This window comes from Bombina bombina, chromosome 4 (assembly GCF_027579735.1).
Source record: "Bombina bombina isolate aBomBom1 chromosome 4, aBomBom1.pri, whole genome shotgun sequence".
Lineage (NCBI taxonomy): Eukaryota > Metazoa > Chordata > Amphibia > Anura > Bombinatoridae > Bombina > Bombina bombina.
In genome coordinates, this window is record NC_069502.1 from 435,265,271 (window position 1) to 435,284,630 (window position 19,360).

The 19,360-nt window shown below is 44.0% G+C and overlaps 1 protein-coding gene across 4 annotated transcripts in view; it reads left to right on the plus strand.

Moving 5' to 3' along the window:
- LOC128656390 (choline-phosphate cytidylyltransferase A) overlaps positions 1-19,360 on the plus strand; it is a 125,630-nt gene that overhangs the window by 102,082 nt on the left and 4,188 nt on the right. The window lies entirely within an intron of this gene.

Sequence of the window (19,360 nt, forward strand, 5' to 3'; positions counted from 1 at the left end):
CAAATTTGATACTTTTGCTTCTTCTGAGGCTATCTTTGGGAGAACGGTTCTTCAAGCAGTGGTGCCTTCTGTTTAGGTCTCTGTCTTGTCCCTCCCTTTTATCCGTGTCCTATTGCTTTGGTATTGGTTTCCCACAAGTAAGGATGAAATCCGTGGACTCGTCATATCTTTGTAAAAGAAAACTAAATTTATGCTTACCTGATAAATTACTTTCTTTATCAGGTAAGCCCACCCTGTTATTTTAAGACAGATTTATTTTATTTTTTTGAAATCTTCAGTCACCTCTGCACCTTTTTAGCCTTTCCTTTTCTCTTCCTATAACCTTCGGCCGAATGACTGGAGGTGGAGGGGAAGGGAGGGGCTATATATACAGCTCTGCTGTGGTGCTCTTTGCCACTTCCTGTTAGCAGGAGGTTAATATCCCACAAGTAAGGATGAAATCCGTGGACTCGTCATATTGTAAAAGAAAGTAATTTATCAGGTAAGCATAAATTTAGTTTTTACTGTTTTACAGTAATTTTCAACTCTTACTTGAACAGTACCTTATGTTTATTATTATTACAGTTTACCTTTTGAGGGTTTATCAGTTTTACATTGTGCCTTTTCTTCCCTTCTGGGTTAACCATTTTGTGTGATTTATACTGCTTATTTGCTCATGTTTATCTCTCATACTTAAGTTATTTCCTTCTGGTACTATGGAGCAAACTGGTGCAGCTCAGGCCTCGGTTCCATCAGCAGATTATCTAGAAGGGAGATTCTCTATTACTTTAACCTTTCTAGTTTGTGTTTGCTTTGTAAGGATTCTCAGGTGTGTGTGTCCCTGCGCAGCTTTGCACCTCATGTGCTGAGTTATTGCTAATCCTACATAGGGTTTTCCTGCACTTCAGAGTGTGCAATGGTTTTTACCTTATCAGAGTTGCTCCCTGGGTAGTTCATCTGAACTTTCTTCAAAATGTAAGCATTATATTCACTCTTCTGACGTTTGCAAGGATTTGAAGGTGTTCCTTCTTTGGCCTTTAGCTCATCAAGGACTTCCCTTATGAGTGGCTACTCTAAGTTACCCATTAATGATAGGAGTGTTTCTGATTCAGAGGACTTTTATTCTGAGGATAGTCTCTCTGAGTCTCAGGACCTTGCTGCTGTGCAGAGGATGTGTCCTTTAATTTCAAGCTTGATCATATTCATTCATTCCTTATTGCGGGAAGTTCTTATTGCTTTAGAGCTAGAGGATTGTCCTGCTACAGTCAAGCAATCTGTTAAGAGGATTTATAGATTATTTTTTTTAAGACAGCTCCTAAGCAGCCTTCCTCTTTTCCTGTGCCTGGTTCAGTTTCTGAAATAATTTCTAAGGAATGGGAGAATCCAGGTATTCCTTTTGTTCCATCTACCAATTTTTAGTCTAGGTTTCCTCTCCCCTCTGTTAATAAAGAGATTTGTGAAACTGTTCCCAAGGTAGCTGTTGCTATTTCCACTTTGGACAGGCATACCACTATTCCTTTGGAGGGTAGTTCCTCTTTTAAGGATCCTTTAGATAGAAAACTTGAAGGTTTTCATAGGTGATCCTTTCAGCTTGTAGGTGTAATGTTTAGGCCTGCAGTCAGTGTAGCCTGTGTCTCTGCTGTGTCTCTGCTACTACTCTTGTGTGTGATAATCTCTCAGCACATGTTTCTGGGGAAACCACTCTGGATGAGATTCAGGATTGTATTAATTTCCTGAAAACGGCTAATTCTTTTTTTGTGACGCAGCAGTGGAAATGATTTGCTTTAATGCTAAGAATGCTGCATTCGCTGTTTTAGCTAGACAAGCTTTGTGGCTTAAATCCTTGACTGGCTACAGCTCCCAGAGTGTTTACAAATGTAGTGGGAACTCTGTTGTCTGTAGTTTGAGTTCAAGCAATTTCTATAGTTCTTTACTAAGATTACTTTTTGGTTCAGGACCCTTCTTATAATCTGTGTCTGACATTCAGATGGTTCTTCAGTTGCTTCAGAGTCACGGTTGGAAAATAAATCTTTCAAAAAGCGCATTATCTCCTCAGACCCATGTGTCTTTTCTGGGGTTCATAATCGATTCTGTGAATATGCTTTTGCCTCTGACAGATCAGCACAGACTAGCTATTATATCAGGTTTGTGCCCTTCTGCAGCTGTATCCTCTCCCTTCATTTGCTAAGTGCATTGAAGTTGTGGGTCTCATGGTGGCTGCTTCAGATGCAGTTCCATGTGTCAACATTTCATCTTCCGGCCCTTCAATTGCAGATGCTACATCAATGGAATGGGGACCACAAAGATCTGTCTCAGAGTATTCTTTTAGATCAACTAGTGTGAGTAGTAATAGTCATAGATGCCAGCTTGTTAGGTTAGGGTGCAGTCTTAGGGTCTCGGAGAACGCTTGGTGTTTTCTCTCCTCAGGAGGCAAGGTTACCAATAAATATTCTGGAACTCCCTCCAATCCTCAGGGCTCTCCAGAGTTGGCCCGACCTCAGATACAAATTCCTGTCACTCAACATCACGTCCGTGGCTTATGTCAATCATCAGGGAGAGACCATAGTTTCTTAGAGATGTGGTCCGCATCATCATTTGAGCAGAACACCATCTTTGCAGGATTTCTGCCATGCACATTCTTGGTTTGAACAATTAGGAGCAAGATTTTCTCAGTTACCAGTCTTTTCACCCAGGGGAATCGGGAAGTTTTCGACCAAATTGTGAGACGTTGGGGTCAGCCAGAGATAGAGCTCATGGTCTTTTATTTGAATCACAAACTGCCTCAGTATTGTGCCAGGTCTCAGGAACCCTCAGACGATCTGATAGATGGCTTAGTGGTCCCTTGGTTGTTCAACCTGTTTTACATTTTACCTCTATGTGTGTTGCTATCCAGAGTGATAGCCACAATCAAGCAGGAACAAGCCTCAGCAATTTTGTTTGCTCCGGCGTGGCTTTACAGGATTTGGTTTGCCGATCTGGTGCAGATGTCCTCGTTCCCATCTTGGATGTTTCATTAAAGTGAAAATAAACTGATGAAATAGTGCCCGGTTTTTAAAAATACTATAAAATACAGGGGCACTTTCATTCATCAAAGTTTACATTGCAGCATATTTTACAAATACCTTCTCCTGAAACACTGGATCGCCGATCCCCCGCCTGCAGGTCCTCTGTACTTCGACAGCAATGATGAAATCGGCTTCCTCCCATCACGGCTTCCCCCCCCCCCCACAGAAGCGTCCATCTGGTGAGGCCACGCCGTGATTGGAGTAAGCCAGTTTCGTCATTGCTGTGTAAGTACAGCAGGAAGAAGCAGGCTTGGGGATCGGCGATCTGGCGTTTCAGGAGAAAAAGCTAAGTATTTGTAAAATCCGCTGCAATGTAAACTTTGATGAATGAAAGTGCCCCTGTTTTTAATAGTATTTTTAAAAACCGGGCACTATTTCATCAGTTTATTTTCACTTTAATGAAACATCCAAGATGGGAACGAGGACATTAGCCAGTTATTTCATGGGTCAGATTTCAGCTCTTTCTGTTTTGTTTTATACAGAATTGCTCAAATTCCTGACCTTTAGGCCATTTTTCATGCTTTGATTAGATTTATTTGTCCAGTTTATCCTACTTGGAATCTTAATTTGGTTTTGAGGGTTCTTCAAACTCCTCCGATGCATGGTTTAGACCTTCAGCTTTTATATTGAAAAGTTATTTTTCTTCTAGCTATTTCTTCAGCTATTAAGGGTCTCTGAGCTTTGTCATGCTATCCTCCTCTTTTGATTTGTTTTTATCAGGATAAGGCTGTTCTTTTACTAGCTTTCAATCAGGAAATAGTTTCTTTTTGTCCAGCTCCTAAGAATTCTAAGGAGTGATTTCTCCACAACTTGGATGTTGTAAGAGCTTTAAAATATTATGTAGGAAGCCACAAAAGATTTTAGAGTTTCTTCTCTTTTATGGACCTTGTAAAGATCAGAAAGTCAAGACTGTTACTTTAGCAGCTTGGCTTAAAGCTTTAATTCGCAAGACATTACTGATCACAGGGAAAACTCTCCCTGAGTACACTCCACTAGAGCAGTTCTTTGGGTCATCGTGCCTGATTAGTTACATCCTGTCTGCATTGTTTCCTCCCTCATTCATGGTGGTCTCGTGGACTCCATGACTTTGGTATTTGTTCCCACATGTGAAAGGACTTATGGACTATCAACATCTAAATTAATTTCTTTCATGATGGTGAGAGTCCACGAGCTCCACTTTTTTTTTTAGGTGGCAGCAGCTTGTTTTGCACTTTCTTTGCCCTGCTTTATTTTTCCTGCTTTTCTTTTTTCCTTGTCTACCTGGCTATATGTATGACTGAGGGTCATGGGAAGTAAGAGGGCTTTAAAGCTGTGGTGTATTGGGGTGTCTGTTGCTTTTTCCTAGTAGTTAGGAGGTGAATATTACCACATGTTATGACTCGAGGACTCTCTCCACCATGAAAGAAATTAGTTTATCAGGTATGTATACATTTTGTTTTTGTTTTTTTTTGCTATTATGTCCTTTTAAATTATTTTTGCAACACAGAAATAGCCGTATCTAGATAGCAAATCTCAAATTAAAGGGACAGTTTACCCTAATTTTTTCTCTACTTTAAATTGTTTCCAGTGATCCATGTTACCTACTGGAGTGTATTATATTGTTTACAAATGGCTCCTATTATTTTATTTCAACACTTGAAATAGCTATTTTTATCCTGTGGTATCCCCACCTTTCTATAATTAAGTATAGGTTAAAGAGGACCTGTGTAAACATAGCCAGCAGATAAAGATTACACTCCCACTAGGAGATAGAAGAGATACGCAATAAAATGTTCATTTCTTTCCTATGACATGGAAAGTCCACACCATCATTCCAATTACTAGTGGGATATACAACTCCTGGCCAGCAGGAGGAAACAAAGAGCTCCCCAGCAAAGCTGTTAAGTGTAACTGCCTTACCCATAACCCCAATCATTCTCCTTGTCTCTGTCAATGGAGGTTGAATGAAGTTGGTGTCTAAAGATTTTAATTCTTTTATGGGTACTTTTCCCTGCAAGCAAGGATTGGCGTCTAGCTGTGTCCATGTCAGTCTCTTGAGTAAGAGTAGTGGTGGCTTTTAGCAGTTAAAAGGCGGCGAGGAAGTCTTTGCTTTACTTTTAACACTTTGCTACCTCTTTGTAGAAAGCCAGAGTTGGTTACTCTTTTCTTTCTATGACAGGGAGTGAAGCGCGTGCCACACCTAAGGATCATCATCTATTATGCATTTGGATCTAAGGTAAATGCCTTTGGCTTCTAGATACAGAAGGACAGCAGCACTTAAGAGGTTAAACCTCTTTCAGACATAATAATCCTTATTTTTTAATAGAGAGGATTCATATGAGGACAATATATTTAGCACATAACATGAAGGGTAATCCGAATGAAACATGATGGCTAAGGTATGTATGGGGTTAACTATTAAGGATATTTTTTATTAGGTTCCCTAGGTCTTATTATTATATTTTAGGCAGGAGCTTGCAGGACAGAAGTCCGATTGACTTTTGAGGCTGATTTTTTTTTTTTTTAAATTTATAACGATCGTTTAGGAGGAGAGGATTTCCTCTTACTAGTGGGATATCTCTCTTGGCTGTAGGAGCCTCAGACAATCTGAGCTTTTTTCAATTAAAATTAAGCCTTCCTTGCTGTTTTTATAAAAATTTCTTTCTAATTTTCAGTAATTATATTCTAGATTTTATAATCTGGTTCTTTTTATTTTGCTTACTTTTGATTATTACTTGTAGGACCTGTTTATTTTCTGCTATGGACTCTGAACAGGATCAATCCATTTCTATGGATAAATGTTTACTATGTTTAGAGGCCCAAATTGTCCTGCCTATGCAATTTTGCACCTCTTGTTTAACTAAAACTTTAAAATTTAAAGACAAATTACTCCCTTCTGAGCCTACTGTTTCTCAAGATAATGCTGTGCGTGAAATGCCTCAGCTTTCTCCTCAAATGTCCCAAGCCTTAATTGTTTCTTATAATGTGCCTTCTGTGTCCTCTCATCCACCTGCGGTGTATATTTACGTGGGGATTTTGCCGCTCAGATTTCATCTGCAGTAACTGCAGCTTTGTCAGCTTTCCCTTTTTTGGGTAAGCGTAAGAGAAAATCTAAACACCTGATAGTAAGGCTTCTGACTCTAGGTCGGCATTAGCCAATCTTTCTCAGATATCTGATGAGGAGACTACTTCAGTAGCTTCGGAAGGTGAGATCACAGACACTTTAGCAGAAAAATCTTCAGAATCAGAAGAGGTTAATTTTAGATTTAAGCTTGAACACCTCCGGTTACTACTGAAGGAGGTTCTAGCTACTTTAGATGACTCTGAACCTTCGGTTGCTGTCAACCCAACAAAGTCTTCTAAATTGGATAGAGTTTATGATTCCCCATTTTCTGAGGTTTTTCCTGTCCCTATTAAGATGTCTGAAATTATTGCTCAGGAATGGGATAAGCCAGGGGTTCATTTTTCCCCTTCCCCTGTTTTTAAGAAGATGTTTCCTGTTGCTGACTCTATTTGTGACTCATGGTACACTGTTCCTAAAGTAGAAGGAGCTATTTCTACTCTTGCTAAGAGAACTACTATTCCTATAGAGGATAGTTGCTCTTTTAAGGGCCCAATGGGCAAGAAGCTAGAGGCTTACTTAAAAAAGATGTACATCCATTAAGGGTTACAGTGGCAGCATGCAGCGAGTATTGCTACGGTTGCGGGAGCTGCATCTTATTGGTGCGATGCATTGTCTGATCTTATTACAGAGGACACTGCAGTAGAGAAGATCCAAGATAGGATCAAAGCTCTCAAATTGGTCAATACCTTTATCTGTGATGCCAATATGCAGATAATTCGTCTGGGAGCTAAGATATCTAACTTCACAGTACTAGCCCGCAGGGCTCTATGGTTAAAATCTTGGTTGGCCAATGTCTCATCTAAGGCCAAGCTTTGGAAAGACTCTTTTTGGACCTGGTTTGGCGGAGATCATTTCAGAGATTACAGCTGGAAAAGGGATCTTTCCTACCTCAGGACAAGAAGAATAGACCTAGAGGTCGTCAGACTTCTAATTTTCGTTCCTTTCGTAACTTTAAGGGACAAAAGTTCTTCTCTTCAAAACCAGATCAACCCAGATCCTCTTAGAAATCCAACCAGCCCTGGAACAAGGGAAAACAAAACAAGAAGCATTCTGCTGACTCTAAATCAGCATGAAGGTTCCACCCCCGATTCCAGTGTGGATCAGGTGGGGAGGCAGGCTTTCTCTTTTTCGTCAAGCCTGGATACGCGATGTCCCAGACCCTTGGGCGGTGGACATAGTAACCCAGGGTTACAGAATGGGATTCAAGTCTTGCCCTCCAAGGGGCAGATTTCTCCTGTCAAGACTATCCTCAAACCAAATAAAGAAGGAGGCCTTCTTAAACTGTGTAAAAGACCTATACTCTCTGGGAGTTATCGTTCCTGTCCCTCTAAATGAACAGGGTCTAGGATTCTATTCAAATCTGTGGTTCCCAAAAAGGAGGGAACTTTTCGGCCCATTCTCCTGCCTTTCTCTCCAGTCTGCCTTTCGTCCATCTGTGTTTCAATGCATGGAGGTGATTGGTCTGATGGTGGCACCCATGGATATCATTCCTTTTGCTTGGTTCCATCTTCGACTGCTGCAACTTTGTATGCTCCGTCAATGGAACGGAGATCATTCGGATTTACCACAGAGGATAAATCTGGACCCTCTAACAAGAGACTCTCTCATGGTGGGTGTTACAGGAACATCTGTCTCGGGGCACTTGCTTTCTAAGACCTTCCTGAGAAATTGTGACTTCAGACGCCAGCCTCTAAGGCTGGGGAGCTGTTTGGGATCCTTTAAAGTCTCAGGGCCTGTGGTCTCGGGAAGAGTCCTCTCTTCCCATAAACATATTGGAGTTGAGAGCTATCTTCAATGCCCTATCAGCATGGCCTCAACTGTCGTTGGTCTGTTTTATAAGATTCCAATCGGAAAACATCACCTCAGTGGCATACATCAACCACCAGGGAGGGACTCTGAGTTCCTTAGCCATGAAGGAGGTAACTCGCATTCTGCAGTGGGCCGAAGCCTATGATTGTCTTTTATCTGCCATCCACATTCCAGGAGAGTACAACTGGGAGGCAGATTTTCTGAGCAGACAGACCTTTCATCCTGGGGAGTGGGCTCTCCATACGGAAGTGTTCTCTCAGATATCCCTCAAGTGGGGGGTCCAGAGTTGGATCTGATGGTGTCCCACCAAAACGCCAAGGTTCCAAAGTACTGTTCAAGGTCAAGAGATCCTCAGGCCATTCTGATAGATGCTCTAGTGGTTCCTTGGAGGTTTTTCTTCTTAAACGGGAAGAGTCCACAGCTGCATTCATTACTTTTGGGAAATAAGAACCTGGCCACCAGGAGGCGGCAAAGACACCCCAGCCAAAGGCTTAAATACCCCCCCCCATTTCCCTCCTCCCCAGCCATTCTTTGCCTTTCGTCACAGGAGGTTGGCAGAGAAGTGTCAGAAGATTAAAGATAGTCTCTTATGGAGGGGTAGTACTCTAAGAAATGGGACTGGAGTTTTAAGTAATCCTGTCACCCTCTCAGTGAGAGCATGGATGAAAGTTAGAGTCCGGAGATGCGGGGAGTGTCGTCTCTGCGAAAACATCCCGACTTGGCAATCAGCGTTGACGAGTTTCGCTGCCTGCCTCTATTCTCTCAAGTCCATGTCAGAAGCGATGCTACTATCTGTCACACTTGAACGGCCGTGTTCTTGTTCCATGGCATAGATTAATTTTATTTCAATATGGGAATGTGATGTTAACGAAAGAAGTCAGGGTCCCAGTGGGACTCCTTTTATCTTATGGAATCAAGGGTTAATATCTCCTGCAGGGGTTATTGAACAGGGGGACTTTAATCATGTTTATGTTATTCTGTTTGCTAAATGTGTAATGATACTTGGGCTCAGGGCTATTCGGAACATAACTGCCTATCATCAGATTGCGCGGTCCTTTTGGACCGGCACGCCTTTTTTTTTTTGCTAAGCTTACACAGAGCACTGCGTGACCAGGTGTGGTCACGTTGTATTTCCATTTCCGTACTTTGACTCCGTGACAACGGAGCGAGTCTGCTCATTGGTAGTCTAGTTCACAGGAGGTGGTGAGTGCCCCAGCCATTGGGGGTGTAAAGTGCCGTTTAGCTTTTGTCCATATTTACATTCTCCAAATTTAATTTGCAATCTCCAAGTTATGGAGTATTCTGATTTTTTTTAAAGACGGACATCTCCAACTCGGAGTATAAGTCTTGTGAGGAGTATGAAATAGCCCAGGTTATCTATGCCCATCAGTTATGTTCCGATTACCGTACTAGAGTACTCTCTTCCCCCGATTCAGGGAGCGCAGAATGCGTTGAACCATCCGCCCCTCAGGATTCCATGTCCAGTGAGGCGCGTGCCCCAGAACATTCTTTTGCTACGCAAGCAGGTGTCCCTAAAACTGCTACTCCTCTAGAAGGCGGCTTGTTTCCTCCAGAGGTTATGGCACGGTTCCACATGGCCATATCTATGGCGCTGGCGCATTTACATCTCCCAAGAGAAGTATTTCTTAGATACTGTCCGTGTTCTGTTAACCAGGGTCCGTCGAGCGTGAGACTGCCTGAGTCAATTCGACCTTCTGGGGAAGCTATGGCCTCTGAGGCTTCAGGGGTCCCTCCCTCGGGCCGGGGTCATCCATCGATCCGGCGAGGGAACATTTTGCCTTCCATTATAGACTGGCATGCCTTCGTGTCCTACTGAGGCATGTTTTGGCGGTGCTGGAGGATTCCGGTCCTACTGGGCCGAGGGATCCTTAGTCTTCTGTGCAAACTAGGTTAGACGTTGGGGGATGAAGTCTATCTCCTTCACGTCGCCGCCTTCTTCCTTTATTGCATCTGTTCCAGTTCTGAGCTTTGGAGATTGGGGCCTCTAATGGGCTGGTTCCTTTGGCATGCCCTTTCTCCTTGGGCGTTCATCCGCGGGTGCTGCCTTTATTTTATTTTGATCCGGTTAGGATGTGTTTAATTTGTTTTACGAAGCTCATGTTTGTTATAGTTCTGGTTCGGAACATTTCTTTCTTTCTCTGGAACTGATACTTGCGATTTTGTGGTCCCGTAAGCATTTCTTCGGAAGTTAAGCATTACTATATAATACATAGTTATGTTTATTGTTCGTTATCGATCCCTTCGGGGATTTTCCTTGGACCGGGGACAGTTTCGGAAGGTTCTCCTTTTCCAGGCGAGTCCTGGTCGGGCGATAGATGCTGTTCCTTTATGGTTCATGTCATCCACGTGGTGCCAGTATACTGGTTACTCTTTTGGGTGCTGAGATGTTCAAATTGATACATGTTCGTATTTTCTGGTTCCTTGTTAGAAGACGGAGGGGTGCTTAGCAAGACTAAGTGGCCTAAGGGATATCTACCATGCCTAGCAGGGTCCACCTCCCGGTTTTCTACCTTTTGAGGGTTTTTATTTTATGGTTAGCATGTATGCTTATTAAGCCCAAGATAGGAGTTTGAATACTTCTCCATGTGCTACTCTTTAGGGTGTTCCAGGATCGGAAGCTGCTGAGGCTCATCGTGAGAAGCCCTTTAGCCTGGGGACAAAGTTTTCTCCATTACCATCGGGTTTGGAGGTTGGAGGGTACAAGTTGGCTTTGGTCGTCTACATTTTGTGGCTAGTGTCTGGCACCTCTCGTAGGTTGCTAGGGCTACTGAACCCCTTCTTGGGGGTCGGGTCATCGGGGTTTGGAAGTTTGGTTTTCTCCCTTTACTTTCTCCTTTCATATGATGCACTCATCCTTGGGAGCGCAGGAGTCAGGGGTTTTTCCCCTTTGTTTCTCCCTTGGTCGACTTGTCTGCCAGGAGTTGTGAGGCTCCCATGTAGTTTCCTTGTGAGGAGCAGGATTTATGGGAGACTAATCCTGCAAGGATCTCTGATGATATGTTATCTTTCATCCCTCGGACTGGGTTGGTGCCTGTCCCTGTACCCCGTGGTCGGTAGAGAGGGGTGTTCCCTTCTATTCTCTAAGAAATCTTACTCCATGGGTTTCAGCAAGGGGTCCGGGTTAAGGTGGCACCTTTGGGTACTACCCTCTTACTTGACCTGGTAGGATGTCTCCTTAGATTCTTTGGTCTGTATCTCTTTTGAGAACGTCCTGGAGGTCTGGCTTATGGCCATATACTTGTCTGTAGTTTCGGATCCAGTTATGGATCATTCCTAAGGAAGCCAGTTACAGCTCTTTTACACCTTGAATGTGTGTTCTATGCTGTTTAAGGTTCATGCCTGGGTGCAACCTCCGCTTGTCCCTCCAGGGATGAGTTGGTATCTGTCTGAGCCTAGTTTTGCGGTCTCTCAGCAGAGATTTTACTGTTGTTGTCAGGGGACTACTGTTCCACCTTGATGTGGGCTCGTGGTCGTTGTTTTCACCTGAACTGTCAGGTATCTTATTTATGGTTTTACCATTTCTCCTTTCTCTTCGCCAAGTCTATGGCTGGGGTAGCGCTTTCTTTGCGTTGACCCCCTTCAGGGAGGTTGTTGAAGTGGTACGGTTTCTTTGAGGCCTCATAGGTCCTTCTCTTCTCATTCCGAGGCTGGATTCTGGTACTGGAATGCTGTAGTCAGTGTCCTTTCTCCCTTGTTAGGAAGGGAGCTGCGTCCAGCTGCTGGTGCTGGTTATCCATTTAAAAATCTGGATCTGGATCCTATTAGGTGCCAGACTTGTTCTCCCGTGAGTTTGTTCCTTTCAGGGCCCCCACACCCTTTGTTTTTTTTGCCCTTGAGAGGTTGTCCGGAGATGTTGTCTTCTTAATCGGGCGTTGAAAATTCTTTGAACTGGGCCTGTTACATCGAAGGGGGGGGGGGCGGGAATCTGGCTGTGCTGTTGAGTTTTGCCATGTGCTCCAGTTGCTACAGTTCTAAGTGGCCTATGGGTTATCTACCAGTCTCAGAGCTGAGGGTTGGAGGTTCGAATCCTACTGTGGCAGCTCTCTGACCTTGTTCCTGCCTTCGGTGGGGGGTCACGGTGTGGGAAGCTCTTCTAGGCTCTGGTTCCTAGACGAGAGTTGTTCTCTGTCGGATGGTCTCCCACATTGGCTAGGGTCAGCTTTGCTGGCTTAAGGCTGAGTTCATGAGTTCTTGTTCAGAGGGGGCGACGTATTTTCATGTGCTAGCCTTTTTTCTCTGATAGGATAATCATCCTTGTCTGCTAGATCCAAATTGCTTTAGGTTATAGAAGTCCCCTATCTATGTTGTCTAGTTTAGTTACTGTGTTGCTAGACTAGGGTACAGGAGTAGCTTGTGGCTTCTTTGTAGATCCATGAGTCATGAGGATAAACCTTTGGAGTTCTCGGGATTGCATCTTTAGGTGTGTGTTAATCTCTGGTACTGATCCTCTTAGGGCATTCTCCTCTGGGTGGTTGTTTTTGTAACCTTGGGTTCGGTTTAGTTGTGTTGAGGTTTCTTCCTTAGTCATTGGTCCTTTAGATTCTTGGGTCCTCCGTTTTTCTTTTCCCCCCTCGGGGGTAGGTGAAGGCTATTCCTTCGGGTTGACAGTTAGTTCTGTTGGTCGGGACACCCGCGGGACTTGGCTTTTTGTGCTCAATGGATCTAGGAATTTGAGGGATCTCTAACCCAGCCTTGTAGGTTGTTTAACTGATGTACAGTTACTGGGTCCTTCCAGGTTTTTAACCTATTGTTCTAAGTGTTACTGGTTTTTTTTTTATAGGGTTCTGTGTTTTTTTCAGGCTGTGGTGCCCTTCGAAGGGGCCGCCTTTTCTACCCGCCCTTTTGTTGCATTCAGTGTCCTCTATAGCTTGGATATTGTTTTCCCAAAAGTAATGAATGCAGCTGTGGACTCTTCCCGTTTAAGAAGAAAAACTTAAATTATGCTTACCTGATAATTTTCTTTCTTTTACAAGATATGACGAGTCCATGGATTTCATCCTTACTTATGGGATATCGCCTCCTGGTCAGCAGGAGGAGGCAAAAAGCACCACAGCAGAGCTGTATATATAGCTCCTCCCTTCCCTCCCACCCCAGTCATTCTCTTTGCCTGTGTTAGTGATAGGAAGAGGTAAAGTGAGGTGTTAGTTTAGATTCTTCAATCAAGAGTTTATTATTTTTAAATGGTACCAGTGTGTGCTATTTTACTCAGGGCTAGAGCTACAGGCTTTTCAGCAATGGGGACTGGGGAGATTTTCATTCTTTCTGCGACCCCCATACTGTTTGCTGCCCTGCTGATGATGGTCTTAGCAGATATTATCTAAGACCCTGTTTGTTCCCACAGATCTGCTGGAGGTGATGAAAAGAACATCTTAATTGTGTGGGACAAGTTCATGCTGCACTCAGCATTAAGGTATGTACAGTCGTTTGCTTCTGGGGAGACTGAGTAACTCAGAACAGACTGGCATTTATTCCCTATACCGGGAAGGGGTAATCAGTTTGCACAGGGTACATAAATTGTGTGCATGGGTCTCCCCTCTTTATTAGGTGAGCTGAAGTTCAGCTGTACTTTCAGTGGGCTCTAATAAATTATTAGCCCAGTGGATATACATAGATTGTGGGCTTGACGCTGGGAGATTGTGGGAGCTCTTACCCAAGTGTCCTAACCTTAACTTTTGCTAAGCTAATGGCAGGACAGGGGAGTGTTTTTTTGTTTGAGGGGGCACATTGGTGGTTCACGGTACACTTTCTAACAGATTGCGTTTGGTTACCGACATTTTAATTCCCCATGCGGTCTCTACTTTGCCGGGGGAGTTAGTTTCTGCCCACGATGGGCGGGGCTTAGCGTTTCGCATGCTTAGCCGCGCAGTTAATATCCGGATCATGACGATCGGCAGCATGTCTCGAGGCTCCGGTGTGGCTTAAGTCAGCTTGTGTCTGTAATACTCACAAGCGGTCTTAGGTGCACCATTCACGGAGTGCTATTAAGTGATTCGTGGCGACAGGTAGGCACCGCAGCAGAGCTGTGACGAGGTGCAAGTGCTGAATTCTGTCCCTAAGGCGTTATGCATAGTTAGAGTGTACATATATAGGGAGATCTACTGACAGTCTTATAGTGCTTCCCTGTTATTGCATTGTTTATTGCGGAGCAGTAAAAACTATACGGCTTTAAATTTTAAAAGACACAGTACACTCGTTTTTCAGCAAATTTTCTCAAAGTTCTTGCTTTTTATTTTTAATTACAGTACCACAACCAATATTGCTATTGCTTGTTTTTGTAATGGCTGACCTTCAGGAAAGTACATGTTCTATGTGTTTAGATGCCAATGTGGAACCCCCTATTCCTTTTTGTCCCTCATGTACTGAGAGGGCTTTACAGTTTAAAGAACACATTTTCTTTAATGCAAGTATATCTAAGGATGTTTCTCAGACTGATGAGACTCAGGGTATGCCGCAACTTTCTCCCCAAGCGTCACAGCCTTTAACGCCCGCTCAGGCGACGCCGTGTTCTTCAACTGCGTCCACTTCATTCACGCTGCAGGATATGGCTGCAGTTATGTCATCCACTCTTTCAGAAGTTTTATCTAAGTTGCCAGCTTTACAAGGCAAACACAGTAGGACAGAGGCCCATGTGGTCCCTGCGACTTCTGATGCTTTGATGGCGATCTCCGATGTACCCTCCCAGGGCTCTGAATTGGGGGGTAGGGAGGCTCTGTCTGAGGGGGAACTGTCTGACTCAGGAAGTGCATTGCCCCCAACAGATTCGGACGTAAGCTTGAACACCTCCGCCTTTTGCTACGGGAGGTTTTGGTGACTCTGGACGACTGTGACTCTATTGTGGTCCCACCAGAGAAATTGAGTAAGATGGACAGATACTTAGAGGTTCCTTCTTATTCTGACGTTTTTCCGATTCCTAAGAGAATTTCGGAAATTATTGCAAGGGAATGGGAAAGCCTGGGTATCCCGTTCTCCCCTTCCCCTATTTTTAAGAAAATGTACCCTATAGCTGACACCATTCGGGATTCTTGGCAGACGATCCCTAAGGTGGCGTGAGCTATCTCTACCCTGGCTAAGCGTATGACTATCCCTATTGAGGACAGTTGTGCTTTCAAAGACCCCATGGATAAGAAGTTGGAGGGTCTTCTCAAATAACTCTATGTTCATCAGGGGTTCCTATAACAACCGGTGGCCTGCATTGTAACAGTCACAACTGTGGCTGCTTTTTGGTTTGACGCCCTAGAAGAGTCCCTTAGGACTGAGACTTCTTTGGAAGAAATACAGGATAGAATTAAGGCCCTTAAACTGGCTAATTCTTTTATTATTTATGCTTCCTTTCAGATCACCAAATTAGTGGCTAAGAGTTAAGGATTCTCCATCTTAGCACGAAGAGCCTTATGGTTAAAATCTTGGTCTGCGGATGTGTCCTCTAAATCCAAGCTTTTGGCTATTCCTTTCAAGGGAAAGACCCTGTTCGGGCCTGACTTGAAAGAGATAATTTCTGACATTACGTGAGGTAAGGGTCACCTCCTCCCTCAAGATAAGACATCTAAGCAAAGGGGACGACAGAGTAATTTTCGTTCCTTTCGAAATTTCAAGGGAGTCCCCTCTTCCTCTTCCGCTAAACAGGAAGGGAATTATGCACAAGCCAAGTCCACCTGGAGACCCAACCAGTCTTGGAACAAGGGTAAACAACCCAAGAAGCCAGCTGCTGCTACCAAGACAGCATGAAGGGGCGGCCCCCGATCCGGGACCGGATCTAGTAGGCTTGGATAAGAGACGTTCAGGATCCCTGGACACTAGAAATCGTGTCTCAAGGGTATCAGTTGGAGTTCAAAAATTCCTTCCCCAGAGGAAGGTTTCTTCTTTCATGATTATCTGTCGACCAGATAAAAAGAGAGGCGTCCTTACGCTGTGTAAGAGATCTCTCCTCCATGTGAGTAATATGCCCCGTTCCAATACAGGAACAGGGGCAGGGGTTTTACTCAAATCTCTTTGTAGTTCCCAAAAAAGAGGGAACGTTCCGACCCATTTTAGATCTCAAAAGTCTAAACAAGTTTCTCAGAGTTCCATCCTTCAAGATGGAAACTATTCGGACCATTCTTCCATTGATCCAGGAGGGTCAATATATGACTACCGTGGATCTAAAGGATGCATATCTTCATGTTCCTATCCACAGAGATCATCACAAGTTCCTGAGGTTTGCCTTTCTGGACAAACATTTTTAGTTTGTGGCCCTTCCTTTTGGTCTGGTCACGGCACCCAGAATTTTCACAAAGGTTCTGGGGTCTCTGCTGGCGGTTCTCAGGCCGCGAGGCATTGCAGTGGCGCCTTATCTGGACGATATTCTGATCCAGGCGTCGTCTTATCAACTAACAAAGTCTCACACCGACATTGTTCTGTCCTTTCTAAGGACTCACGGGGTGGAAGGTGAATCTAGAAAAGAGTTCACTAATTCCACAGACAAGGGTTCCTTTCCTGGGAACTCTAATCGACTCTTTATCCATGAAAATCTTTTTGACGGAAGTCAGAAAGTTAAAGATTATGAATACATGCCGAACCCTTCAGTCCAATCCTCGGCCGTCAGTGGCTCAGTGCATGGAGGCAATTGGATTGATGGTGGCAGCAATGGACATCATTCCGTTTGCTCGTTTTCATCTTAGACCTCTACAACTGAGCATGCTCAGACAATGGAATGGAGATTATGCAAATTTGTCTCCTCAAATAGATCTGGATCAGGAGACAAGGGACTCTCTTCTATGGTGGTTGTCGCCAGATTATCTGTCCCAAGGGACATGCTTCCGCAGACCCTCATGGATGATAGTGACAATGGACGCCAGCCTGATAGGATGGGGTGCAGTCTGGAACTCCCTGAAGGTTCAGGGTGTGTGGACTCGGTCGAAGTCTCTACTTCTCATCAATATTCTGGAATTGAGAGCAATATTCAATGCGCTTCAGGCTTGGCCTCAGTTGGCTTCGGCCAAATTCATCAGGTTCCAGTCGGACAACATCACAACTGTAGCTTACATCAATCATCAGGGAGGAACAAGGAGTTCCTTGGCGATGACAGAAGTAGCCAAGATAATTCAGTGGGCAGAAGCTCACTCTTGTTATCTGTCGGCAATCTACATCCCAGGAGTGGACAACTGGGAGGTGGATTTTTTGAGCAGGCAGACGTTTCATCCGAGAGAATGGGAACTCCATCCGGAGGTCTTTGCCGACCTGGTTCTCAGATGGCACAGGCCGGAGCTGGATCTTATGGCGTCTCGTCAGAATGCCAAGCTCCCGAGATACGGATCCAGGTCCAGGGATCCTCAGGCCTAACTGATAGATGCCTTGGCAGTGCCTTGGTCATTCAACCTAGCTTATGTGTTCCCTCCATTTGCTCTCCTTCCTCGGGTGATTGCTCGAGTCAAACAGGAGAGGGCTTCGGTGATCCTCATCGCTCCTGTGTGGCCTCGCAGGATTTGGTATGCCGGTCTGGTGGACATGTCATCTCTGCCACCGTGGAAGCTTCAATTGAGGCCGGACCTTCTCATTCAGGGACCCTTCCATCATCTTAATCTAATTTCTCTGCAGCTGACTGCTTGGAGATTGAACACTTGGTTTTATCTAAGCGAGGGTTCTCTGAGTCGGTCATTGATACCTTGATTCAGGCACGTAAGCCTGTTACTAGAAAAATTTACCATAAGATATGGCGTAAATATATTTATTGGTGCGAATCCAAGGGCTACTCATGGAGTAGGGTTAGGATTCCTAGGATTTTATCTTTTCTCCAAGAAGGATTGGAGAAAGGGTTGTCAGCAAGTTCCTTAAAGGGACAGATTTCTGCTTTGTCTATTTTGCTACACAAGCGTCTGGCAGATGTTCCAGATGTTCAATCCTTTTGTCAGGCTCTGACTAGAATCAGGCCTTTGTTTAGACCTATTGCTCCTCCTTGGAGTTCGAATTTAGTTCTTAATATTCTTCATGGGTTTCCGTTTGAACCTATGCATTCCATAGATATTAAGTTATTATCTTGGAAATTTTTATTTTTGGTTGCTATTTCTTCTGCTCGCAGAGTTTCTGAGCTTTCGGCATTACAATGTGATTCTCCTTATCTTATTTTTCATTCCGATAAGGTAGTGTTGCGTACCAAACCTGGTTTTCTTCCTAAGGTTGTTTCCAACAAAAATATTAATCAGGAAATTGTTGTTCCTTCATTGTGTCCTAATCCTTCTTCTAAGAAGGAGTGTCTGTTACATAATCTGGACGTAGTCCGTCCCTTGAAGTTCTACTTACAGGCGACTAAGGACTTTCGTCAATCATCTTCATTATTTGTTGTTTTTTTCTGGAAAACGTAGGGGTCAGAAAGCTACGGCTACCTCTCTTTCTTTTTGGCTGAAGAGTATCATCCGTTTTGCATATGAGACTGCTGGACAGCAGCCTCCTGAACGAATTACGGCTCATTCCACTAGGGCTGTGGCTTCCTCATGGGCATTTAAAAATGATGCTTCTGTTGAACAGATTTGCAAGGCTGCAACTTGGTCGTCTCTTCACACTTTTTCCAAATTTGATACTTTTGCCTCGTCCGAGGCTGCTTTTGGGAGAAAGGTTCTTCAAGCAGTGGTGCCTTCCGTTTAGGTTCCTGTCTTGTCCCTCCCTTTCATCTGTGTCCTATAGCTTTGGTATTGTATCCCATAAGTAAGGATGAAATCTGTGGACTCGTCGTATCTTGTAAAAGAAAAGGAAATTTATGATTACCTGATAAATTTGTTTCTTTTACGATACGACGAGTCCACGGCCCACCCTGTTGTTTTCTAAGACAGGTCTTTATTTTTGTTAAACTTCAGTCACCTCTGCACCTTGGCTTTTCCTTTCTCTTCCTAACTTCGGTCGAATGCCTGGAGTGGGAGGGAAGGGAGGAGCTATATATACAGCTCTGCTGTGGTGCTCTTTGCCTCCTCCTGCTGACCAGGAGGCGATATCCCATAAGTAAGGATGAAATCTGTGGACTCGTCGTATCGTAAAAGAAACAAATTTATCAGATAAGCATACATTTTCTTTTTTCTTCTGACGGGAAGAGTCCACAGCTCCCCGCCCGTGCTTTATCTATGAGGCGGCGTTATTTAATTTTTGTTCTTCTGGCACCTTTTTTCACCCTGATATTTCTGCTACTGTTCCTTGTTCCCTTGGCAGAATGACTGGGGAATGAGGGAAGTGGTGGAGGTATTTAAGTCTTTGGCTGGGGTGTCTTTGCCTCCTCCTGGTGGCCAGGTTCTTATTTCCCAAAAGTAATGAATGCAGCTGTGGATTGTTCCCGTCAGAAGAAAAGAAAATGATCAGGTAAGCATAATTTAAGTTTTCTCTGGCTTATCTGTTTCCTCCGTTTTGCTCTACTTCCACGAGT